The sequence below is a fragment of the Canis aureus genome, chromosome 31 (genome assembly GCF_053574225.1).
Source record: "Canis aureus isolate CA01 chromosome 31, VMU_Caureus_v.1.0, whole genome shotgun sequence".
NCBI lineage: Eukaryota > Metazoa > Chordata > Mammalia > Carnivora > Canidae > Canis > Canis aureus.
Genome location: NC_135641.1, coordinates 10,938,069 through 10,964,798, shown reverse-complemented (window position 1 = coordinate 10,964,798; position 26,730 = coordinate 10,938,069). Strand labels below are relative to the sequence as shown.

The following is a 26,730-nucleotide window of genomic DNA, read 5'->3' as shown; positions in this document are numbered from 1 at the left end:
CCTCCTCTTCTTCCTCCTCCTCCTCCTTTCTTCTTTCTTCTTCCTTCTTTTGGCATGGAGCCCAGTGTGGGACTTAAACTCATGACCTTGAGATCAAGACCTGAGCTAAGATCAAGAGTCAGACACTTAACCAACTGAGCCACCCAGGTACCCCCACTGTTGGCCTTCTTATCAGCTCTGGAACATCATAGTTTCTCACCTGAGAGAGCTTCTTGCAAGAGGTGGTGGAGTCTATAGACATGCTCCACTACATATTATCACATAGATAGATACTTCTGAGTGTCCAGGATGCAATAATTGCATTATTGAATAACTACTTGACAAAGAGTTGAGGAGCCCCAAAACATCCCAGATCCCTTGGAGAGCCACTCCCTGAGCACACTTTGTCTAAAATTATGCCTGTTAATCCTTTCTTACTTTTTTAGATTCAGTCTGTGAGAGACGTATTATTGATGGTTGCTCTCTGTACTTAATTCTATTACCTGCACAATATGTTAGCTGACATAATGAAATCAGCATGGAGTTGTACCATTTAATTAAAATGTTACTATCAATGGCTTAATGAGAATCCTGTAATATGTGGAGGTAGATTTAATAGACCTATTGGTTAGAAGAAGCAATACATTTGTCGTAACTGCTCCCATAAGTAGAGCATCCTGTAAGACTGCGAAGGAGGCTGTTACTCATGAAACCAGCTGAGGTGCTGATACAAACCTCTTCAAATAAACTAACTTGTTAAGGCAGAGAAAAACAAACTTTTCTCCTTAAGCCACATTTTAATTACATTGTTTTAAAAAATTCTTCTGGAAATGAGAGTCTGGACTACCAAGTCTTTCATCAGTGAAAAGCAGTATTTTGATGGTTGACAGACTCTCTTCTAACATCTTTGCACTTGCCAGCACTAACAAGCAGGCCTCTTTATTTGTTGCAAACCTTTGCTTGTTTTTCTTTCAAAGGGAGTAAAATCACCCAAATGTCACCTTTAAGAATGTTAGCAGAAGTTGGACCTGCTGTGTCTCCTTGGAAGATACTACAGTGTATAGTCTGTATTTGGAACTTATTTTGTGAATATTCTCTTGTAGCTCCTCCCAGTACCCAGAAATCCCTCCTTGATCTGGTCATTCAAATCAGATGGTGGAAAGATGCATTCCGACATAGATTCTCTTTCATGATATTTTCTCATTTATTATTTTGAATTATAAATGTACCAGAATAGATTAGCCTTCTGATTAACTTTTTGAGATCTCAGGGGTTAAGACATTTTGTTTTATTTTTAAAGATTTATTTATTCATTTGAGAGGGAGAGAGAGAGTGAGCGAGAAGATAGAGAGTGCACACCAAGAGGGGCAGAGGGAGAGAGAATCCTGAAGCAGACTCCTCACTGAGTGCAGAGCCCCATGTGGGACCCCATCCCAGGATCCCAAGATCATGACCTGAGCCAAAATCAAGAGTTGGCCACTCAACCAACTGAGCCACTCAGGTGCCCCAGAAGTTAAGACATTTTAAAAAGAATTTGCACATCTTTCGTTTTAGTAGCCTACTTATATGAAAGATTTAGAACCAGTATACAGTATAGTTACATACTTTCATTAAAATAGATTATTTCTTCTTATTATTTTTTAATGTTACAAAATTCTATCGCCCAGCTTCATCCTGCTCCTGAAGAAAGGGACAATGTGGTGCTGGTCAAGCCTTAGGCCTTTGACTGGCTGCTCGATCACTCCACTTTCTTGGAACCTATCCAGAAGGCCAGAACACCCCAAAGGGCTCTTAGTAACCTGTGCTCCCCTAAAACTTCAGATGAGCTTCACTGAGGTAAAGCTCACATATAATAAGATACACCATTTCAAGTGTACACATTTCAATGTGTTTTGTGTAGACACCAAAATAGTGAAGATGTATAACATTTACCCTTAATGAACTTCAAAGATGGTCGATTACACCAAAGTGCAATAGGATCTCACTGTCTTCTCTTAGTGGCATGTTTTTTGGGCATAAGCATCTGTTGAGAAGTCTCAACTTGTGTTAGTGAGGTCTTACTATCAGGCTTTCCAGAAAAGAAAAGGAAAAAAAAGGCTACAAACCAGTAGCTCATCTGACCTCTTACCCCTCTCTGGTCTAAAAATAAAACTTGGGGCAGCCCAGGTGGCTCAGCGGTTTAGCGCCGCCTTCAGCCCAGGGCGTGATCCTGGAGACCCGGGATCGAGTCCCACATCGGGCTCCCTGCATCTCCCTCTGGCTGTGTCTCTGCCTCTCTCTCTCTGTATCTCTCATGAATAAATAAATAAAATCTTTAAAAAAATTTTTTTAAATAAAAATAAATAAAGCTTAACTCAGTTGAGCCTGGACCCATCATGTCATTTCAAGAGACATCAGAGACAAACAGCCATTCCTTTAAATAGCTGAGGGGAAACTGGTGAATGTGAAAGCAGAACCAGAGAGTGCAGAACAGTTGTTGGCTATGCTGTAGACAAAGGCTTGGTGAGGCTGCACACAGGCACCTCTGTTTAAGAAGAACCAATGGGTACGCTTTCCCCAGCCAGTTTACAGCTGGCCCCCTGACCCATTGTAGTGTTTCAGAGCACTGTTACTGAGAGTTTAAACTTGAAATGCACAGAGATGGAAGCAGGAGTGTGACCCTCCATTTCTTTCTCAACACGGAAAGAAAGTGTGGAGAAATAATAAATATGATAAGATGTGACAAATGATGTCTTCTTACTAGTGTTATTATAAACATACCTCTGTGGCATAAACTATTTCAGAACCATGGAGGGCTTAGAAGTTGGCAAGTGAAAACAAGCCATAGTGCATCATGTATCTGTTAAAAAAAGGTATCAGATTTAACAGGTTAGGCTGAAAGAAAAAAAGAAAAGAAAAAAGGTGAATTTGTTCATTAGCAATTTCAGTACTGAAACTAATTATGCTAAGGATATCTATAGAAAAGAAAATCAGTCAAATTTCAAATATGCTTAAACTTACATTTTTCTCTTTCAAATTAAAAATAAAGGGATTTTTCTTGATTTTTTTTTCTTAGCAAAAGCATTAATTCATTTGAGCACTTTTGCTCTGCATGAGAGAACACAAGTGTTCTAATGGCATTGTGAAGAGTGAACATATTTTTGCATTTTAACTGTAATGAAGGCAATATGCTATTCTTAATAAAGAAGTGGTTATTTGGGGATGGGAAGTACATGTTTGATTATAATTATAATAACCAAATGTTTACTTTCTGTAAATAAGATCTGGGTGGGGTTTGGTTGACACATGGGCATTTCCATACTGTGGTTCTTTTGAACAAATATATGTGCAAAGCTTTTCCTAAACCCATGGAGACGTCACATTTGATCCCTTCAGATACGTCAGCTGGAGAACCAGAACAACAGCTTTAATCATTGAGTTCCTGAAAGTCCCAGAAAAGAGGGCATTGGGTAAAACCCACCCGTGTTTTGCCACTGAAGGCTTCCCTCAAATGTCCGACTCTGGCTGGACACACAAGCCCAGAGTGTGTTCGTGGCAGATTTCATGGGGTCTCAGCAATCTTCTCAACTTCTATGAGGTATTTTAGTTTAGTTTAGTTTAAATGTTTAGTCAAACATTTCAATGGTTTCCGTTAGATCTTCCAAGAGTTCCCCAAATGCAAAGAGCCTGGAACCATATCCTAAAGCTGCTTTCCAACCAGGTCTTCTCTGCTTCCCAAGTGTCATACTAGTTATGACTCCCAAGCTGCTGTGACAAAAGGAAGTGGCCTTTGTCCTGCATCCGTCCTCAGGTGGAAACTCAGGCCTCTCTGGAGATACAGGTGGACACTGCATTCACCTTTCCCCTTTCCGCATGTGCATTGTTTTAAAAAATAAGTCTTCCAAGTTCGTGTCCAGCTTATTGCTGTGTGATGGCTCTTTTGAATCCTCCTGTGGTCTGTGGGGGTCCCTTAAAAGTTGGCTGTGCAGTGCATCTTCCAGGCTGAGCCTGTTTTAGTCAAGAAATAGTTGTTGAATGCCTACTACATATTTGAATGATTGCCTTCAAGTGCCTATTCTATTACTAGTTAGGAAAATTTAAGGAGTACTTGATACTCCGCTTGTTTGTGGTTTGGGGTAGGAGTGCCTTTCCGGGAAATTGTTCAGATCTATTGCTTTTGAATTGGTAAAAGTTAGTTTATTATGTGGTTTCACTTGCTTACATTCAGAGAGAAGACATACAGTATACATACCTGTTTGTATGTTATGGCTGTTTATTTAAGTGTAATTGTATAAATGTACAGCAAAACATTTTAAATTTATATATATAGGAAGTTCATTGAAAAGATGTTCTTAAAATAGGAGGGTTACTTTCCAAGCATGTATAATTTATTTCAGTAATATCGCATTCCTGTCACTGCAGCCAGCATTTGTATCTTGTAAAAATATGTGGTTGTACAATTTTCATATGAGACTTAGTTTTAAATTTTAACTCAATTTGGGAAAATCATGATCTCCCTACTTTTACACACACACACACACACACACACACACACACACAGTTTTTGGGTAATGAAATCAGCAACAAAATCCAAATGAATGGAATCAATTCTTGGAATTATGTTTGTCTCATGGTTCAGAACTATACTAACACAATCGCTACAAGCCACATGTGGCTATTCACAGTTAAGTATAGGTTAAGGGGCACCTGGGTGGCTCAGTTGAGTGTCTGCCTTTGGCTCAGGGAATGATCCTGGGGTCCTGGGACCGAGTCCTACATTGGGCTCCCCGTAGGGAGCCTGCTTTTCCCTCTCCCTATGTCTCTGCCTTTCTCTCTCTCTCTCTGTGTCTCTCATGAATAAATAAATAAAATTTAAAAAGTATAAGTTAAATATAAAAATTCAGTTCCCTAGCTACATGGGCCATGTTTCATGTGCTTAACAGTCATTTGTAGCTAGTGGCTACATACTGGACGGCTCAGAAAAAGAACACAATTTCTTTAACCACCTTCCTAAAGGTCTATGGTAATTTGCAATATCTCAATATTATATATAATGCTATAATGAATAACTTCATATATGAATTTTTGTGCAGAGGTATCCCATCTCTTTCAGGTGCAGTAATTTTCTCAGCATTCAGTGACTACTTAGAGACGAGCAATTTGTCTAAAACTGTTCTGACAAAACTAGATAAGATAGTTAAAAATCTTCAGCATCATGGAACTTACATGCTAGAAAATAAACAGTGAACAAAATAAAAGTGAATGAATGGTTGAATAAATGAATGAGTAAATAATATAAGAATACATTTGCGGCAAAATAGTTTTTAATGAACACATGTTATCTGTATGGTTGTAAACATGTGCCCCAGTGTGTCAAGCCCCAATTTAAGCTCGTGTTGACTTTTGTCATATAGGTTTCAGCATTCTGCATTTCAGGATTTTTCTCAGCTTTATTGAGATGTAATTAACATACAGCACCATGTGATTGTAAGTTGTACAGCATAAGGATTTGGTTTATATGTATTGTGAAGTGATTGCCACAGCAAGTTTAGTTAACTTCCATCATCTCATATAGATCAAAAAAAGAGAAAGAAAAAGAAAAAAATATTTTTCCCTTGTGACAAGGACTCTTAGGATATACTCTCACTCTTTTTTTTTTTAAAGTGTTGTACCCAAGATTGCGAATCTGAGAGACCACCAAGGAGCCGACACCGATGCAAGCGCACGAGGGTTTATTAGCAAGCTCAAGCTTGGGTCCAAGTATACCCGACACAGTGGAGCAGGGACTTGGACCCCGAAGTGGGTTACAGCTGGGTTTTTTATAGTCTGGTCTAGGGGATTTTCAAAAGGGGTGAAGGAATTTCTCAAGTTCTGTTTACATCCTGATATGGGGCTTAAGGGCATTGAGCTCTCTTCTCATTCTAATATGGGACTTTCTACCACGGGCGTGGGCTCTGTTGTCTTTCCAATATGGGATTCTCTGCTGAGGACGATTCTGAGCTCTGTTGTCTTTCTGATATGGGATTCCCTGCCTAGGACATTGAGGACATTCTGCAGTTTTTCCTGTAAAGTTCAGCTCTTATTCACATTCAGCTCTTATTCAAAAGGGGTGGAGGAATTTCTCAAGTTCTGTTTACATTCTGATATGGGGCTTAAGGGCCTAAGATGGCTGTACTTGTGCTAATGCTAAACTTTAGGTGAGATGGCCTTAATTTTTCTCGGCCTCCACAAAAAGATTTTATTTATTTTTATTTTAGAGCTCACACAAGTGTGATTGGGGGTGGGCAGAGGACAAGGAACGAGAGTCTCAAGCAGACACCCCTCTGAGCACGGAGTCTGACGCAGGGCTCAATCTTCCAACCCTGAAATCATGACTTGAGCTGAAACTTGAGTCAGATGCATAACTGACTGAGCCAACGAGGCCCTCCTGGATCTACCATCCTAACCACTATTCTGTGCACCATCCAGCAGCACTGGCTGTGGTCACCATGTTGTGCACAACATCCCTGGTACTTAATTATCTTAAAACTGGAAGCTTGTACCTCTTGCACTTTTCTTTAGTTTCCCCTGCCCCCACCTCCTGCCTCTGACAGCCCCAAGTCTAATCTCTTTTTCTCTGAGTTTGGCTTTTTTTAAAAAAATTATTGTTTTAATAAGTGAGATCATATAATATTTGTCTTTCTCTGACATATTTCACTTAGCATAACACCCTCTTGGTCCATCCATGTCATCACAAGTGGCAGGATTTTCTTCTTTTTTTATGGATGACTAATATTTCTGTGTGTGTATAACATTTTTTCATCCATTCATCCATTGATGGGTACTTGGGTTGATTCTGTGACTTGGCTGCTGTAAATAATGCTTCAGTGACAGTGGCGGGGCGGGGGTGGAGTTGGGGGACAGTGGTTAGATATCTCTTCAATGTAGTGGATTCATTTCCTTCTTATTCCCAGAAGTGAGATTGCTGGATCCTATGGCAGTTCTATTTTTAGTTTTTTGAGGAACTTCTATTTTCCATAGTGGCTGCACCAACTTACATTTCCACCAACTGGGCTTCAATTTTAAATGTTTTCCTTTGTTGCTATTGCTTTTGTGAGAACTGTAGGCCCAAAAGGCACTAACTAAAAAGGGAAGATTGATAATTTAGGACATTAAAATATAAAATTTCAGTTATATGAAGACAACTTTGAAAAAAATGAAGAAACAGGACCAGGAGAAGCCTGTTTGCAATGAATATTGCTAATAGAAGTTCTGTCTCCTATAAAGCATGAGGTATACATAGCCCAGGCATATATATGGAAAGGACATGAAGTATATTTTAGTGAGTGTACCTAAATGACAAACAGAAGAAGTGATGCCCAGGCTCCCTCGTCATGAGAAGAATGTAGATTGTTCTGAGGGGTTTCAGTTGTACCATCACAGGACTGGTGACTTTGAAGTGGGCCATCCCTGAAATGGTAATACAGAAGAAGGAATGAGGGCTGGTAATCTGCCGTGGGGAGTAAAAATTAGAATAATTACTTTAGGAAGTTATAATCATGCAAACCTTTGAAGCAGAAATGTCACTTGCTTGATCTACCTGGAGAGACTTTAGTGAGTGTTCCCAAGGAGACAGGTTCCAGAATATTCATTTCAGTATCGTTTATAATCATAAGCAATTGAAAGCAACTAATAAGTATCTGTCAATAGAAAAATGAAGATTTAGTTTATGGTATATTCAGAGAGAAGAATATTAATCAGAAATTAATCAAATGAGCTGGGTCTATATGTCCTAGCAGAAGTGGGCATTCAAAGCATCCAACTGAGTGAATAGGATCAGATTTATGAAAATTGAGTATATGGTAAGATATGATTTTGTAGGATTAAAACATACAGAACAACACTGCATTTTGCAAATGGTGTTATTCAGATGTGATAAAAGTAACGAAAAGGACTGGAAGCCAGTTGCCTCTGTGAAGAGAGGAAGGGGGTGTGTTTCTCAGTAATTGTTTACGTGTTTTGTATAGCTGTGGATGGCAGCTCACATGTGTTTGTTATATTATTTTTTCTATACTTTCCTGCCTTCTAAGTATTTTCATTTTTCAAAGGCAGTTAAAAATGAGTAAGAAAAAATTTCTAGCATAAGGGGAAAATGCGATTTTAAAAAGTCTTTATCTCCTATGCATCCCAAAGTAACTGCCTTTTCATGGTGTCCATCCTTCAGGCAGATGTGTGATGTCACATGTCATTTTAACATTACCTTTTGAAATGTGTGGCCTCGAGTCTTCTGAAAGCACTTGAATTGAAGGCATTCAGATATGTTTTTTATGCGGAACAACAATGGGAAAAAAGTTTGCATTCACTAATGTTTTTTTCTAATATTGAACTTTAACATTTATTTATTCTTTGTTTTTGAAAACATATGAGCATTTTGTTCCTGTTATGGATTTTTGTCCCCATCAATTTTTAACAGTGCATAAGCAAAGGTCAAGATTGAGACGAAACATGGCCTTAAAACACACACTTGGCCTCCTTCTGGAGTTAGATAGTAGTAATTTTCTTTTGCTTTCTGGATGAGCCGTAACAGGCACATTTGAAGTTAAAATGTCAATTTGTAAGCTGTGAAGGCACATAATAAGCATCTCTCTTTGCAGAAGTCTTAGAATGTCTAAAGAATAGACGGCCTAGACTTCCTTATCTTTCCACATGGTTATTGTAACATAATGAGGATTCACCACACATTCCAGATGGGACACATGTTCTGCGTTTGGCTCCAGCAAGACACAGGACACCGTACTGGGCACTCCTTCCCCTTTGGGAAGAAATTGTGCATGCTGTTACCGGATCCCATCACAGCCACCTTATGTCTTCACTGTCTCCCCTCCAGCTGTATGAAGTTACTCCGTTTCCCCAAAGTGCTGCCTTTGATTAGGTCTGTGTTAATTTCTGTTCTCTGCAACACCAAGCCTCATACCCAAGAATATTGTATTGCACATTGGACAATATATTCGTGTGATATTTTCCATGTACATGAGTGAAATCCTGTTGTCTTGTTTAAAGGGGCCTTGTACATTTCTTGTTAATTTCTATCATCTATACTTTTGAATTCTATGAACGAGTTTCTAATTTTTTTTTTTTTTTTTTTTTTTATTCATGATAGGCACACAGTGAGAGAGGGAGAGGCAGAGACACAGGCAGAGGGAGAAGCAGGCTCCATGCACCGGGAGCCTGACGTGGGATTCGATCCCGGATCTCCGGGATCGCGCCCTGGGCCAAAGGCAGGCGCCAAACCGCTGTGCCACCCAGGGATCCCAGTTTCTAATTTTTTAAAATTATACTTCCCAACTAATCATTCCTGGGATACAGTGAAAACTCTCAATTTTGATATTTGTAACTTCTAACAGGCCACCTATAATTGAACATTCTTAATAATTCTATTTTTTGTTCTATTTTTTCCATGTGAATGATCATGTCTGTGATTAATGACAACTTGTAATTTATAAAGGCATCAATATTTATATCTCTTGTCTTATTTGTGTGTGTGTGTGTGTGTGTGTGTGTGTGTTTCAATGAAGTTTAAACTCCTGGGAAGGCATTACCTAATAGGGAGAGTGGACATTCTTGTGTCTTCTTACTTTAAAAGATGGGCCTGTTGCTTATCTTCAGCATGATCCTTGTAGCGTTTTATTTACTGTGATAATTCCTTGTTTAGGGCTGTTGTTGTGCTTGATGATGAACAGAAAATTTGTTGTTCTTTTCTATTTCACTTAATGGGTTTAGATAAGTAATTCCTTGGGATCATTCTTATCCAGGACACACACAGACACACACACACAGGGCTTTAACTAGCAGATAAATAAATTGATTATGTTGATGAAAACATGTTTAAAAATAGCAACACCTGTTAGGTTAAAACCTGAGAACTCCAAGCTTTAAATTTTTCTAAAATGTTTTCCTTTCCTTACCTTCTCAGTGTATTTATGAACTGTCTTCCCTACTTGCCGCAGAATCCATTCATAAGTTGTTAGGTTTCCTGTTTGTATTTTCTAGAACTGCCCTTGTGGGAAAACATCAGATTATCCAGTTAAGAGGAAGGCTGAGCCATTCCCATTCAGTATATTGCCTTTTACTTTGACCTTATCTGCTTCAATTCCAGTTCGTGGATTTAATCAGCTTATTTTCCTGTCCTGCAGATTGTTTTAAATGGATCATATTGATCTTACTCTGTTTCTTGACATTTTGGGGGACAGATTTAACCTTTGATCTTGCCATATTTGAAATTTATTCATAAAAGATGGGATCTGTGATATTTATTTTTTTAAAAAAACAAAGTTAAAAGGAATTAGCAAATCATACCACTTAAATAGGACCCAGTATGAAGTAGATAAACATTGATGAATGCCATTCCTCCACCTTGTTGGCTGGCAGAAATCAGCTGTGTTCCATGGTTCTCCAGGCTCCAGGGACATAGAACCTCATAGAAGGTAAATAAAAAAATACAGTATGCAGGTGAGATATGGCAATGAGCATACCTCCACAAAAGAGAGCTTCCCTAGAACCAGAACCTACCTTCATGCTCCTTAGCTTCATTCCAAAGTCACACATATTTTTGAAATCTCTTATTTGATTCTTAAAATCAAAATGTGAAAACTGTTCATGTTGCAATCCTCTTGACTATCTATTCATAACATCTGAATATATGGAGACTTTTTGAAACCATAAATATAAAATAGAATGGCTCTTATATAACTTCATCTAACCCAGACAAAAGGCAACCTGTCCCTTGCAAGGATGCATCATGGGTCAGCTTGGAAAGCATGACACAGGCCATTATAAGTGAGAAGATGGGGCTTTACAGCATCTTAGAGAATTCAGTGCTGCCTTTGGGAATGCCCGGCCTTCATTTCCACATGATATCCTAAAATATATTGCACATAACTCTTGCCATGTTTTAAGGTTTGGGGGATTGAGGACTCTTGTTTTTTCAACTTTGACTCTCCACAGTGCCCTCTCTATTGTTTATGGTCCATAAGTGTTGATGGGCTGGGGGAATGATGAGATAGGTGGGCTGTTAGGAAAGATTAAGCAGAGTCCTCTTGCTTTTATCATAAGTACCATCCTCAGCACAGCCTATAGAGAAGCAGGCTTTGTTTGTGTTTGAAATTGCATATTCAGACTACGTGATCACATGCAAAATGTAGGGTCATGTTCCTATTTGATTTGCAAATGAATTTAATTAAATAGATGATTTTTTAAAAGATTAATTCTATAGAAGGTAGTCTTTGTTAGCATATTTAAGATGTTCTTTCCTTCCTTCACACAGTAACTTTGGTACATCACACTTTTTTAGAAACGTTTTTTAAAGATTTAGTTAAGAGAGAGAGAGCGCACACGTGCAAACAAGGAAGGGGAAAGAGGAGGAGGGAGAGGGAGAGAATCTTTAATAGACTCCAAGCTGAGCATGGAGTCTGACGTGGGGCTCAAAATCATGACCCTGAGACCATGACCTGAGCCAAAAGCAAGTCAGATGCTTAACTGACTGAGCTGAGCTACCCAGGTGCCCCAGTATTTAACACTTTTTTCCAAAATAGCTTAATAGGGTTATCTGTTGATACAGTGCCATTTCTTCCTGAGCCAGGACCCATGCTAACAACACAGTGTAAGGACACATTTGCAGACTAGGGAAAGGAGATACTGGACTAAATATTCACTTCTTGTAATCAGGGAAGGTATTATAATAGTAATATACCTATGGAGAAATTCAAGGAATTCATTGTATTTTTTAAAAGATTTTATTTATTCATGAGAGACAGAGAGAGGCAGAGGGAGAAGCAGGCTCCATGAAGGGAGCCCAATGTGGGACTCGATCCCAGGACCCCAGGATCACAACCTGAGCTCAACCACTGAGCCACCCAAATGCCCTGGAATTCATTGTAATTTAAGTGGAAACAATACTCAAAGCATACTCACAAGCTTTCCAGCTTACCTGGCATGGTTTACTCCCTCTACACCCCTTAGCTCATGTGCTCTTTATGACAGCCCTGGGAGACACAGAGAGGGTGCCTGACTTGCCCAAGGTCGCTCAGCTGGCAGGTGGTGGAGTTGGGAGTCCATCCTCTGTGGCCTGTCCTGAGCCCATGGTCTTCCTAGTGGCATCATGCTACCTTTGCAGATGTGAATCACTCTCTGATCTTGGACATTATTTCTGTGTCGTAATGGGTGGCCTTCCTATACCTGGCATGCTCACTGAGCCACAATGCCTGCCGAGAGGGGTGGGCTTTGAGGGAAGGTACCTGATAAGTCATGCAGTTGAATTCCACAGACTGCTGCCATCCAACAAAACTCAAAACCATAGTGGAGGGCACCCCAAAGAAAATAAGAGATTTCATTCTCTTATTGAAGATTTATGAAAACAAAGCCTAAGGGTAGGCAGGACCATTACCAAGAGATACCCAATGAGCATTAACTAACATCACAAATGGTGTTGAATTTAGGAAAGTGCAATATTTTTTTAAAGATTTTATTTATTTATTCATGAGAGGCACAGAGAGAGACAGAGACAGAGACCGAGAGAGAGACAGAGAGAGGTAGAGACGCAAGCAGAGGGAGAAGCAGGCTCCATGCAGGGAGCCCTATGTGGGACTTGATCCCGGGACTCCAGGACCACGCCCTGGGCTGAAGGCAGGCGCTAAACTGCTGAGCCACCCAGGGATTCCCAGGAAAGTGCAATATTGACTAGAGGTCTTGCTACATTTTAGGATGAATTTCCTAGTGGTCATTCCCATGTGCAGATTGCCACTGTATTTATCTTCCCCCGGGAGTCAAAGAGAAACCTTGAAGCAGGTGGAAGTGAACTTGGTCTCAATAAGGCTGGATGCTCAGAGACTAGAATAAACATGCACGCACCCCCACGCATGTTGTTCACCCACATGCCTGCAGGTGAGCTAACTCCCTACCTCAGTCCTTGACCATGAGGAAGGCCCGCCTTTCCTCTTGTCCCATTCCTTTATGGCTGGACTTTTGACTTTTGGAAGTTAACTGTGAATCCACTTGATATTATTCAAGAGCCTTTCGAAGCACACATAAATGACACTCTGGGTGACTCATTAAAACGTTTATCAAAAGTGCTTCCAATTTCTTTACAAAGCTAGGGAAAGACACGCAGAACGGAGGAGTTCCATCAGACTTCTCTTTCTCACATGCTGAAATAGCTACAGGGCTTATGGACTCTCTTGTACAATCAATTCCGTGTGGCACCCACTTTATTTAATATCAACAGGGAAATGCAGGATGCCTGTGTAAACGCTATTTTGAGCTGCTTATTCTTTCCAACATAAGTTTGCTTCTCAAGTTTTGAAAAGAGAAACTTCTCTTCCAAAACAACAACAACAACAAAAAATACAAAAGTTATGTGCACACAGTTGTTTCAACTACAAAAAAATTTTCTTTTAAGTGATTTCAAGACATTGATCTGCCTAATTAGCACAGCATACAGGCACATCTGGATATATGCATAGAACAGCGCAGACCAGCATTTCCCAAATGTCTCTGCACACCTGAGTCTTCCAGGATGCTCCCCACAGACCCGTCTTGTGTGCAAATGCTTTGGGGGATGAAAACATAGAGTCTGCTCACCTGCAAAAGCCCTCCACCAACTGACCACCCGTGGCTCTGCAGCAATGAGTCTTGTGCAGCCCAGCTTTTCCTGAATGCATTTAACTATGGAAACTTTTTCTATGTAACATCTGCTAACACCCTATTCTCAGAAACATGCTTTGAGAAACCTAACTGTGCTTTCTCCAAATAAGAGAAAAAAATAAATCTAGAAAGTTCTTATGTTTCCCGTAATAAGCAAAAAGCACACTGCAAGGAGGATTTGTCTCCTGGAGTATGGGAAGCATTTACTGGAGTGTGAAGGAGAATTCAGGATAAGGATCAGCAAGGAAGGAGGCCGAGGTGGGTTGGCACCTTCCGCAGGCAGCTGCAAACCAGCAATAAGAAGAAAGGATGCTCTTCAATAAGCCACTGAACACCCCAGACTCCACGGTCTTCTTACTAAGAGATTTTGCAGAAATGAATCCCACTTGGCAGATGTGACATCGGTGGCACCCCAGAGCCTCCATGTGTGACGGGAAGGCTCAGGTGCAGGGACCCATCTCCCTAGTTGGAGGCTAAATGAGTCACACGGTGAGACCATAGACCCCTCAGTGACAACATACATGACCTCACCTAATATTCTAGAATTTTGCCAGTGAAGTTGTAAACTATTAATACATTAGAAGTTTCCAAGAATTATAATATTTTTGATCTTGGAAAAGATCAAAATACTATGATGGCTAAATCTGCAATAACTTTTAGGTATAGCTTAGTATTCCAAGAACACGTTGATCAGACTCAGTCGGGGTTTTTTGATAAAATTTATCTTTAAATAATGTAGATTGATGAACAATTCTATGACTTAGCTGGCATCTAAGTTAATGAGGTGCTTTTCCATCGCGTGTCCATCTAGCAGCTCCCTGCCTTCCCAAGGGGTCCTGATGGTGCACCAGCAACGGGTTTGCTTTTGTGATTTTTATTGCTGCACCTTTGATTCTGAAAGTTTTGCTGCTGTACTGCCTGTTGGGTAGTGAGTTGTTGCTATTTATGTTCCTCTGAATTACTCCCTTGAAACACATAGGATTGTCTCACTCCACTCTTCCCTGGATTCTGTTGTTTCAAGCCTGACAAGTTTGTCTGCAATAGATTTTGGCGTTTCCTTACGTTTTTTCCCTAAAGTGACTTTAATTGCCAAAGAAAAAGATGCTTTTTTCAAGTATTGTCTAGTTCTTTTATACACCATATTGTGTAATCTTGGAACTTCATGCCTTTGAACGATGTGGGCTTGTTAATGAGTTTAGTTCTTTATGCAGTGTAGATATTCAGACTCCAGCGGTCATAATTTTCTCTGGTGTCTCCTAATTCCTTCTTTACTCTTGGTTTTGTTGGATTTCATTGTACAGAAAGAAGCATTGGATATTTACATAGTTGTTTCATTTCTATATTTATTCAATACTGTTTTGTCTTGGGTGAGTTCCTATCAAATATAGTTTACTCTGTCGTCAGACAGCAGATAACACAAAGAAAAATCTGATCATGGGCACCTGGGGGGCTCAGTCGATGAAGTGTGTGTCTTCAGCTCAGGTCGTGATTTCAGGGTCCTGGGATCCCTGCATCGGGCTCCCTGCTCAGCAGGAATTCTGCTTCTCCTGCTCGCTCTGCCCTCCTCCCCACTGCTCGTGATCTCTCTCTCTCTCTCTTTCTCTCTCTCTCTCATGCTCTCTCTCTCTCAAATAAATAAATAAAATTAAAGAAAAGAAAAGGAAAATCTGATTTAGACCCAACTCAGAAACTGAGTGTGTACCACCTTTCCCATTATAATTGATTCTCTTCCTTTAAGAGAGAACAACATTCTAGATTTTTAGGATTTGGGGATCTGGTTTTTAAGACTTCTACTTCTTGTCCATGTGGCACTTACCATAGCATGTGACGGGAGCTTGGATCACGGTGTTTTCCTATTTCAGAGCACGTTCCTCCAGTGCCACTCATTCTGTCACTGACACGTCCCCATGCCGTCCTGGCAGGGCAGCCTTACTTTGTACCCTGTCCGTCACCCGGCCCTGATCTGTGATGTGCTGGTCTCCCAGTCTCCATGTGGTTTGATCACAGCATAGCTCGTTAACCCAGCAGTAAAGAAGTTACAGGACCACAAGTGGCATTATCCTGATGGCCCGTGCAAAAACTAGCATGTTGAGAGCCCTTCCTTTTTCTTTCTTTAAGTAAGTTTTTTCAGGTTATGGAAATGATGCCATCATCTGAGTGCCCACTCTCACTTCCACAGGGGCTCTCTGTAGGTTTCAGGTGGACTGTGCTTTTGGAAACGGAGATAGAGCTGAGGTCGGTGGTGTTCATGCATGACCATGGTTGTTGCTGCCAAGGGAATTTCTTACCAGAAATATCTGTGTTTGATCCTGCCGCCAGAGCTGGGATGTTTTTTCCTTCTCGGAAATGAAATAGGGGTCTTTAGAGTCTTCTCATTAAATCAGAGAACATTCACCAACCCTCTTCCCAGAAAAATTCATGATCTAGGTCAACTTCTTAATTCTCTTTGACTAACAACTGTTTTAGAAAATGTGTTATTTTTCTAGCTCTTAGGATTCCCGTGTGTGTGTGTGTGTGTGTGTGTGTGTGTGTTTATGTGAATAGTGTATTTTTCTTATTTTGGGGGGCATGATTTAATGGACTGGGATGAGACTAAGTTAACATCTGTAGACTTCCCATCATTTCAAGTTAAATTGGGATAATAAAACCTGCCATGTCGATTCACGGGCTGTTTGTCTGATAGACTAGGGATGATGATGATGGCTTTGGCTGTAATGTGCTACTAAAATAGAAGCTATTTTACATTGAGAGGCTGGGTCTACTTAACAGCCATGGCTTAGAGTGCATCACACAGGGGCTGCACGGTGGAGGGGCAGAATGGTAACAAGCCACCCTGGTTCTACGAATGAGTGCCATGTAGCACCAAAGAGAGAGCTCCTTGATGCCGAGGATGGGTGGGAAGGCTCCAGAGAAGAGGGCATCACAGAACAGAGTGGCACACATCAATAAGAGATCTAAGAGTACAGATATGTTTAGGGAATCTGCCCCTCTTACAGGTGGTTGGATTTGGCTCCAGGAAGAAAGATGGATTGTCTGCCTTTGGAGAAGCAAGAAAGATTGACACTAATGACTTAAGCAAAGATATTGAGAATTAAATCTCCATTTAATTTAGCAGATTTAGGCTTCTATTCCATGAACAATGTTCCATAGGCTAAGATTAATAGACCCACTAATAATCTTGGAAGTGCAAGGAGCCATGGATATCTTCAAAACTAGTCTCATTGATTTTATAAAAAGAGATGAATTAAGTGACTCCGTTAAGGTCATACTGTCTTTTTATCCCTTGTAGATAACAAACCATTTGGTTTCTGCTGGAACATTTCACTTAAACTTTTCCCTAAAGGTCACAATCCAAACCAGATTGAATTTGTGATTCAGTGAGAGGCTGTGACCACGATGTCTGACAGCTGTACATTTCTCAGGGACATAATGAAAACAGAGAAACATGGATCAGAACTGGCTTGTTCCTTGACTTCTTACCAGGAGCAGCTGAACTCCAGGTTAAACATCATCCTAAGAAACTGAAGCAGACCAGCTAAAATATTTCATGTTGTGTAATTTTGTTGTAATAAATACACAGTTTCACATAACATTTCTTTGCTCTAGTGTTTGATGGCACCACAGCCATTTAGACTTCTGTAAGACGAGAAAGAAGAGGGGAGGCTCCCTCCTAATTCACTATGTTATGGGCAGGTGAATCAGAGCTTTGTCAGGTTTCAAACACAAGTAGAAGCAGTTGGAAGTGAACCAAGGTGAGGATGAAAAGGGAAATGCAGAAAAAAGAGAGAACAGAGAACCAGCAAAATGTTACGCAAGTTAAGAAGAAGCCAAGGCATTAGGAAAACAAAACAAAACAAAACAAAAAAAACCCTCTTCTGACCTAAAGTAGAAAATAAAGCCACAAAGGGATATATACATATTTTTAGCCCCACACTATAATATCACCTGCTCTTCTAGATTATGGCTTCCTGGAAACTTTCCTTTCAATTTCAATATATTGGACATAATTCAAATATTATTTCAGCTCAGTTTCAGGGACATACTACTCAGTTATTTATTTTTTGTCTAAAAATTGTGACATCTGTCCCAGACTGTTGTAAATATCCTTTCATTATTCAGCCCTTAGCCCTCTGTCTCACAAGGGTTCCAGCCACACTTGCCTTGTCCATGCATTGATTGTTGATTCTACCGGAAATATTCTTAGCTGATCTGTCACTAGAAATTTATTGTGAAAATCAGAAGCAATAACTTGGACTTTGGAAGATATATATTTTATGAATCATTTCTTTGATGAAATCTAAAGCTTGGGTTTAGTAATTGCTTTGGAAAGTAACTGCTCAGCATTTTCTTCTCTGTAATTAAAACAAATGATTCTTTTATTATTATTATTATTTTTAACAAAGAGAACAACACACACACACACACACACACACACACACACCGCCCTTTTTTTAGTGATCTCTAAATTTTCCGGGAAACACGTGCTGTGGAAACTGTGTGTAGTGGCCATTTGACTTATGGTCAAGTTGGTTTCCAGCTCACTCAAGAGCACATCATGTGAAGAAAATAGATTTCTTGTAGTTAGTAAAGGTGAGCATTATAAATAACCGTTTTGGGCGTGTGTCATGGCCAGTGTCTCTTTAAGAGTCTACCCACAAGGGCTGTCCTGGAGCTTCTCCTGGAAACGGAGGCCCAGAGCCAGTCTCATGACCCGAGTGTCAGGAACAGAGAACATCAGAGGTGAGGTGAGACCTGGGAAAAAGTTCAGAGGAGATACCCTTTCAGAGGAAAATTTATGATGGCTCTCTCTTCAACAAGAAAACCAGCAAATTGAGGTGACTTAGGTGAAAAAGAAAGTGAGACTTGAAGTATTTTGGACAAAAATTTTTTTAAATGTGCAAGTATATTAGCTCATAGAAAAATAAAATTAACCTGAAATCATAAATGTCATTCTGAAATAAAACATAATAATGTTTTATTATGTTCACTATGTTTAAACTTCAAATTAAAAAGTTATGTCTTGGGGTGCCTGGCTGGTTCAGCCGGTAGAGTATGTTACTCCTGACCTTGGGGAATAAGTTTGAGCCCACATTGGGTGTAGAATTGTACTTTTTAAGAAATTATGGCTTATTTAATTATAAAATCTCCATGTCAGGGGCGCCTGGGTGGCTCATTCGGGTAAGTGTCTGCCGTTGGCTCAGGTCATGATCCTGGGGTCCTGGGATCGAGCCCCATGTTGAGCTCCCTGCTCAGCAGACAGTCTGCTTCTCCCTCTCCCTCTGCACCTACCCCCTGCTCGTGCTCATGCTCTCTTGTGGGCACACACTCTCTCTCTTAAATAAATAAATAAAACCTTTAAAAAGATATCTCCATTTCATTCTGCCTTACATCATCTGTTTCTTTCCCAGGACATACTGTCATTGCATTTATTTCAAAAGTGTTTACCTTTACTTCTTTGAGGTTGATTGTAATACCTGTTTTTAAAGCCTTTAATAATTATCACATCTGATATTATAATTTAATAATTATCATATCATGAGTAGTATCTGTAGGTTTTACTTTTACTTGTGAGTTGAGATTTTCCTGTACCTTAATAGGCTGAGAAATTTTAGATTGATTCTTAGACATTTTGAGTATTGGGAATCATGGGATTCTGGGTCTAGTTTCAACCCTAAGGGGAAGGTTGATTGCTTGTTTTAGCAAGTATCTGACCCAGTTAGTTACAGGCTGCAGGTTTTTAAAGTTTTATGTAGCTTGTTCTCCTGTATTCAAGATTGCATTAATCAATGTTGTGAGCTGAATTACATGCCCCTCCTCCCCCAAATTCACATGGTTAAATCTTAAACCCCATGTGTCAACATGTGATTGTGTTTGGAGATAGGGTCTTTAGAGAGATAATTAAGGTTGAATGAGGTCATATGGGTGGGGTTTCATCCAATATGATGGGTACTCTTGTGGATGAAGAAGAGATTAGGAAACAGATACACACAGGAAAAGCTACCTAAAGGCACAGAAGTAGGAGGATGTCTGTAAGCTGAAGAAAAGAAACCAGCCCTGCTGATACCTGGAGCTCAGACTTCCAGCCTCAAGAACTATGAGCAGCTGGATTTCTGTTACATAAGCCCGTCTGTAGTAGTTATTTTGGCAGCCCAAGCAGATTAAGGTACTGAAATTTGATATTATTTTGGTCATGATTTGAAGAGCAAAATTTGTTTTTTGTTTTTTTTAGATCTACCTTATGAAATTAGTACCATGACATTATATAGAGGAAAATTATGAACATGCTGACCCATATTCACATAACACACAAGAAGATGTCCGGTGTGTCTTCCAGGGGAGGGCACATGCTGGGGCATCCTGAGGTTTGTGCTCACAGCAGTGATAAGTAATCACCTCTTTTCCATTTTGTAGGGGAAGTGGATTTTTGGCTCTCAAAGGAGACAGACAAAGGAGATGCTTGGCTCTCAAAAGAGACAGGCAAGAGAGAAGACTTGGAGATTTGACTACATGACTTTTTAGTTTCTTTCCTTAAAAATTATCCTAAGCAGTAATATAAATCATATTAAAAAAAAACTGGGAACACATTCATAGCATCTGTGTACTGAGTTGATATTTTGAATGGGTAAAGGAATGTTTCCAAATGAATTCAAAAATTAGTAAGAGGCCAGGGAAGAAGGACCACGGGCTATGAATACGGAGCAGTTCACACACACACACACACACACACACATACCAGATGTGAATATTCCTCACGGCAAGCTGTTAAAATATGACAATCACTTTCTCTTGCAGAATGCCCTTTGACCTAACAGTGACACTTGTCATTATGTATCCTAAGGAAATGCCAATGAATGTGTGCAGAAATTTAGCTTCTAAGAATATTTATCCCAATTTATTTTATAGTGCCAAAAAGTAGAAAGAGGGAAGTATCTGACAATAGCAAATAACTTAAATAAATGTTATTTTATTCAAATCAAACCATTTAAGATTTAAGAGATTAATGAAATGGGAAATATTTATATTATTATGTAAAAGAGTCTCAAAATTATAGGAATATTACAATTCTGTTTTTGTAAAGAAAGATGTTTACACATGGGCACAAACCAATGGAATGATACACATCCAAATACTGAAACCGATTATTTTGGATTTTAGGTATTTGGATTGTAGGTGATTTTTAATGGCTTTCTTTTCTGAAATATCTTTCCCATATTCTAAAACAAACATATAATGTTTTTAAAAACGCAAAATAATTTATTTAAATAAGAAGAAAGATGTTCCTGAAGTAGTGATAGGATTATTTTGATTTCACGGTGTTGATGTAGAACTTTTGAAACACGAAGTGCTTTTGCATTCATTTTTCATTAATGTCTTGCTCTTATTTTGTTGATTTCACTGAATATTATGTTTTATTTTAAATATTCCTAAAATGTATGTCTTTCAGAGTTAAACTAATAGCTCTTCTGTTGCCATGCATACCCGTGATAAAGTCATTCATTTTATGGTTACTTTTTTGGAATGGGACTAACTTCTATCCAATTATGGACCAGCTAAGAAAATTAAATTTCAACTGTATTTTTACAATCAACTATGTCCATGAACCATTTTTACCAAAATAACTCTCTTTTAAAACTAATGCAAAAAAAAAAAACCCTCCACATTCTAATGTATTACAAGTAATCAAATCTATTAGAAAAGAAAATTGACATTTTTAAAATGAATTATCTCTAAAACAACATTGTTGTTTATCAAGAATTAAGAAATCCTCAGCCTGTTTATGAGAGAAGGAGAATGTGTATGTGTGTGTGCATCTATTTTTGGCAAGTGGAACTATTCTTTTGCTCCTCACTTAAGCAACAAGGAAGTATTGTTTTGATGAAAATCTGTTGACTCCTCCGGGTATGGTGTTTTGGGCTTAGATTTCTTTATCCAGAAGTCTGTGGGTCTGAGCATACTTGCCCTCCCCTTCTCCAGCCCCCAGTGAAGCGGAGCCAAAAATGTTTTCTTTCTGGCTCACTGTACTGTACACAGGCCCTCCCAGGAGGCGGGTGGCAGTAACAGAGCCGTCACGGGGCTGCCACAGATGGCTCTGTGCTAAGTCTGCAGCTTCACTGGATGCTTCTAGGTGGGGGGATGGCGGCTGGGGACTGTGCTCATGATACTCCAGAGGCTCTCCTGCGGCTTAGTGGGCAAAGGCAGGCCTGTTAATTACTGATGGCAACTGCCAGCTGTTCCTCCTTCCTGCATCTGCATTTCCAGGTTTGCATGTGGAATGAAGACAGTGATGTGCTAGATGGCTTAGGTGAAACAGGGTTACAGAAAATAAGGAAGCTTCTCATAATACCTTGCATAAGACTTTTTAATACAGTCCAAGAATTTCAAAGGTTCTGGGATAAATAAAAATAACACCTACAAGTTTTGAGCGCTTGCTGTGTGCCAGACGCTGCAGAATGCAATATTATCCAACATATTACTTTATTTTAAATGCACAGAACAGCAGTGTTCCTATTTTCCAGAATATGAAAGCAAGACTCCGATAGTGTAAATAACTTGCTAAAGGTCACACAGTTTGTAAATGATGGAAATTGAACCTTTCTTTTTTTTCACACATGCCCATCCACATCATTGTGAAGGGCTCTCTTACCTACGAGGTCCATTCTAAGTACATCTCCAAATATTAAACAGATTTTGCTTTACAAGTAGAGCTGCAAACCTATCTGAAGTTTGCAGACTGTTTATAGGAAAATCTATGTGCAGGTGTGGAATACCTGAATAGATTTTTCTTTATGGAAAATGTAAATTTTTAGCATCACAACATCCCTGTGTGTGCGTCTTAAGTAAGAGGTTCCCACATCTCAGGACGATACTTAATTCCTTTCTCATGAATTTGTCCTGAAAATCCCTCTTTTGCCCCCAAGCTCACGATAGGGCTGCTGTATTCTGTTTTTCAGACAGTCTAATATTCCTGACATTTGTCCATCTCAGCCAGTCAGCGAAACGGGAAGTTGCCGTATTACAGGGTGGCCAGGGAAAGGCAGTCGGAAGAGGTCAGACTCTAGACTGGACCAGCCGGGGGAGAATGCTGGTGCTACATTAAAATACACAGAGCATTTCGCTTATAACTTAGTATCAGACAAATTACCACAGAATGAAGGTAATCTTTATTTTATTTATTTATTTATTTATTTATTTATTTATTTATTTATTTATTTATTTATTTTTTTTTTTATGAAGGTAATCTTTAAAGCATGTGTGTGAAGCTACTCAGTGTTCTGTAGAAGGCATTAAAGTAGATTGATCTTGTATTTGGAATATTTTAATACAGTTTTATTGTCCATCGGATTTGCAAGTAACATACATAGGTGTGATTTTAATGTGTGTGTGCCTGGCACATGGCCTTTTTCTAAGAGGAAAGGGTGTCTGTGATTTGCACTCAAGGAATAAAGTAAGGTGGTGATGAAGGTGGCACGGTGGGGAGTGTGGAGCTCCGGCTCCTGTCGTGTCTCAAAGGACACCTGAAGGAACTTTTGGGAAGGCTGCCTTGGTGCTATAGTACCCTCCAGGAGTGCTGTTTCCCCTTGATTACTCTGATAACTGCCAGTAGTAAGATAATCAACTACTCGTAAGTTCATTATAACAAAATTTGGAAAATTAATGGAACAAAACTTGCTTCTAGAACAGAAGGAAAAAGGAAGCTTGGAGAATTTGTTACCTGGCTCCAGTGGACCAGAGACGAGGAAAGTGGTTAAAAGCACTTCAGTTTTGACTGTTGACAAGAGTAACAGGGAAGTCGGGACACTTGGGTAGCTCAGGGGCTGAGCTCAGGTTGTGATCCCGGAGTCCTGGGATCGAGTGCTGCATCAGGGTCCCCACAGGGAGCCTGCTTCTCCCTCTGCCTGTGTCTCTGCCTCTCTCTGTGTGTCTCTCAGGAATAAATAAATAAAACCAAAAAAAAAAAAAGAACAAAGTCAAGCTCAGGAGTCCATCTGGAGAGGAGGGGATTGGAGAGAAGTAGCTATTCCTGCTGGATGGGGTGAGGGGCCAGCAGGAGCTCACCACCAGTGTGTGTCTCTCGGTTGAACCTTCCCATGTTCTTGAAAAGCCATTCTACTCAATAGGCTCCCTTCAGCTGTCTGGAAAAACCCAGCAGCCCTGCTCTGCACGTTCTGTGACCCTTGACAGTTGATACCAACCTAATATGCAGTGAGCAAGGATGTAGGAAATGAGAATGTTTCTGATGTGCATCACTTGGCTTTGGATTTCTTGGCACTTGATGTACACAAGAGCACGCAGAGAATTTTCTGCAAAAGGAAGCCTTCTGAAGTGTTCACTTGAGTGCTGCTGTAGTGTCAGTGGTCACAGTGCAAGAGAAGTCTGGATGAGCCCCAGTGCTGTTTTATTTAGAAAGTTATATAAATAAGGCATTGAGGTCCCCCCAGCATCAACACTCAGCTCTTTCTTCTCACCCATACGCCGGGATATCATTCACATGCTTCAACTTGTTGCCTGGGTATTTTTAAAAAGGGAAATTCTTGTCTTCGGCAGGATTTTTGTTTGTTTTTTCTTTTTGCCTTGTTGTTGTTTGGGTATTTTTGCAATGAATGTATCGTTTGTTTATGTGATTTCTCTGAAGTCACTGAGTATTTGGGGATTGTGGGTAGGTTCTGTTATTTTCAGAACTTGCTTTTCCCTGAGTCTATGTTGTGAGCTGTCTTTAAAAAACAAAAAAAGATTTTATTTATTTATTTGAGAGAAAGAGAAAGCAGGAGCCAGGGGAGAGGCAGACCCCTTACTGAGCACAGAACTGCCGGGAGCTCGATCCCATGACCTTGAGATCATGACCTCAGCCTAAGTCAGATGCTTAACCACCCAGTGCACGGGACTCCCCTTCCAGTCCGGGTTCACATTTGAACAGGGAGCACCTCTGGGCCTGCCTTCCCCTCCTCCTGGCTCCTTACCTCTTCCCTGGCCCCAGGGAAACACCCAGTGGAAGGTCGCACACAGCCAGCCTTTCTGGGTCCAGGTCTGATCTTCCCTGGGGGGTCAGCTGGTGTGCGAGAGCACAGAGACCCCAGCAAGTAAGGACCCCTCATAAGTTGCTCAGACACACTTCCTCTCAAGCCAGTAAAGTCAGCCTCTTCTGCTCTAACCCCTGGAATGGTAAGCCTTCGGAAAGCCGGTTAACCTCTGGGCTTCAGTTTGCCTCATCTGTATAATGGGCTGTGCAGTTTCACCTCCATTAATGGCAGAGGAGCTCCTCTCAGACTCATCTTCCCTGAGATAACATTGCAGACTCTGGATAAAATATGAAAGACGACTGACTACCCCAAAGCACTGGAGAGTGGCCAGAAAGAAGCAGAACCAGATGGGAGCCAGTGCTTGGATGAAAGAAGAGCACCTGGAGGATTTTTCTGTTCTTCTGGATTTGGGGCCTTGGGGAAAGCCTCAGCCCCAGGAGGGAGGGGCAAACTCTGGAAGAAGTCTGTGGTTTTCCTGACTCAGCCACCAGTAGGACTGTTTGGTGACACAACAGCCGCTGGAACAGGGGAGGAAGCCTTAGAGGGAGAGCCCCCAGTTCTGAATGTGGACCCCACACAAACCTCAGGCAGACTCCTGAAAGGAGCAATGATAGGCAGGATGCTAGGACGGAGCCCAGCTGGCAGCTGCTGCCCACCATGGGGCACCTGGTTCTCACACTCTACTAGGTGGAAGAGTTAGGGACATGCCTTGGAATCTACAGCAGGGGAGAAGCCACCAGGTTAATTGAAATGTAATTTAAAAGACAAAATCCAAAATAAATTGAAGCAGGAAAGAGTGAGGAGGAAAAGAAAAAGGTAGAACAGATGGAACAGACCCAACACAACTAGTGAAGTAGATCTAATCCAGCCTTGTTAATAACTGTTAAAATGAACAGACGAGGTACAATACAGTATTATGTATTTGAAAGTTGCCAAGAGGGCAGATCTTTTCTTTAGAAGATTATATTTATTTATTCATGAGAGACACAGAGAGGCAGAGACACAGGCAGAGAGAGAAGCAGGCTCAGTCCCAGGACCCCAGGATCACACCCTGAGCTGAAGGCAGATGCTCAACCACTGAGCCTCCCAGACACCCCAAGAAAGTAGATCTTAAAGTTCTCATCACGAGGAAAGTTTTTGGGTAACCCTGTGAGGTGATCGATGGTCACAACTTAGTGTGGTAATCCTTGTGCAATACACAAATATCAAATCCTTATGTCGTGCCCCTACACCTAATACAGTGCTGGATGTCAATCATGTCTCAGTTGAAAGAAGAGAAAGGAAAAGGCATACTGCTGATGCTGTGAGCTACCTCTTCCTCCCCAGTCAGGCTTCTTTGCGGCACCCTGCTTCCTGTGCCTAAGCACTCACCAGGTGCTCGGGAGAGGTGGCTCCCTCTCCAGCTTGAGATGAACTCTGACTGGCCTGAGACAATCCCCGTGGTCTGTTTGCCCTTAGCGGAGAGTAGGTTGGGGGTGAGTTTAAGAACCAAACCATAGAACTTTAGGAAAGCCTACAGAGGAGCTTTGTCACAGGTGGAACAGACTAATGAAGGGATAATTAATTATTAATAGAAATGATGGGATAGACAGTTTGGAACACAGTTTGGCAGTGTCTTATAAAGCACAGTCTTACTATCCACTCCAGTAATTGTGCTCCTAGGTATTTATCCAAATGAGATAATAAAAAAAAAACGACTTATATTCGTACAAAAACCTTTGCAGGCCATGTTCATAGCAGCTTTATGCATAGTGGTCAGAGTGGGGAGCAACCAGAGGTCTTTCAACAATTGAATGGAAAAATAAGCTGTGGTCCATCTGCACAATGGCATATTATTCAGTGATACAAAGAGATGGGCTGTCAAGACATAAAAAGACACGGAGGAACCTTAAATATAAAATAAAATAGTAAGATTAGAGGGGGGAGAAAACCTTTCTACCGAGGGTGGCTCAAATTAGAATCGTTTGCCTCCTTAGGTAGATGGAAACAAAAATGTGTGGACCAGAGTCACTAACAGGCTGGTATTATTGGGAGAGGTAAAAAGCAAAACATTGTAATATGCTGTTTGCAAGAGATG

At 40.4% G+C, this 26,730-nt stretch overlaps 1 protein-coding gene and 1 long non-coding RNA gene across 2 annotated transcripts in view; one reads left to right on the top strand and one right to left on the bottom strand.

Moving 5' to 3' along the window:
- The window catches only part of ADCY2 (adenylate cyclase 2), a 387,190-nt gene that overhangs the window by 139,242 nt on the left and 221,218 nt on the right, over positions 1 to 26,730 (top strand). The window lies entirely within an intron of this gene.
- LOC144302343 (uncharacterized) lies at positions 7,267 to 14,123 on the bottom strand. Its single transcript, XR_013369193.1, has 4 exons — positions 12,894 to 14,123; positions 10,294 to 10,411; positions 7,505 to 7,637; positions 7,267 to 7,407 (listed from the first exon to the last, which is right to left on the bottom strand). It is a non-coding gene; the product is annotated as an uncharacterized LOC144302343 (long non-coding RNA).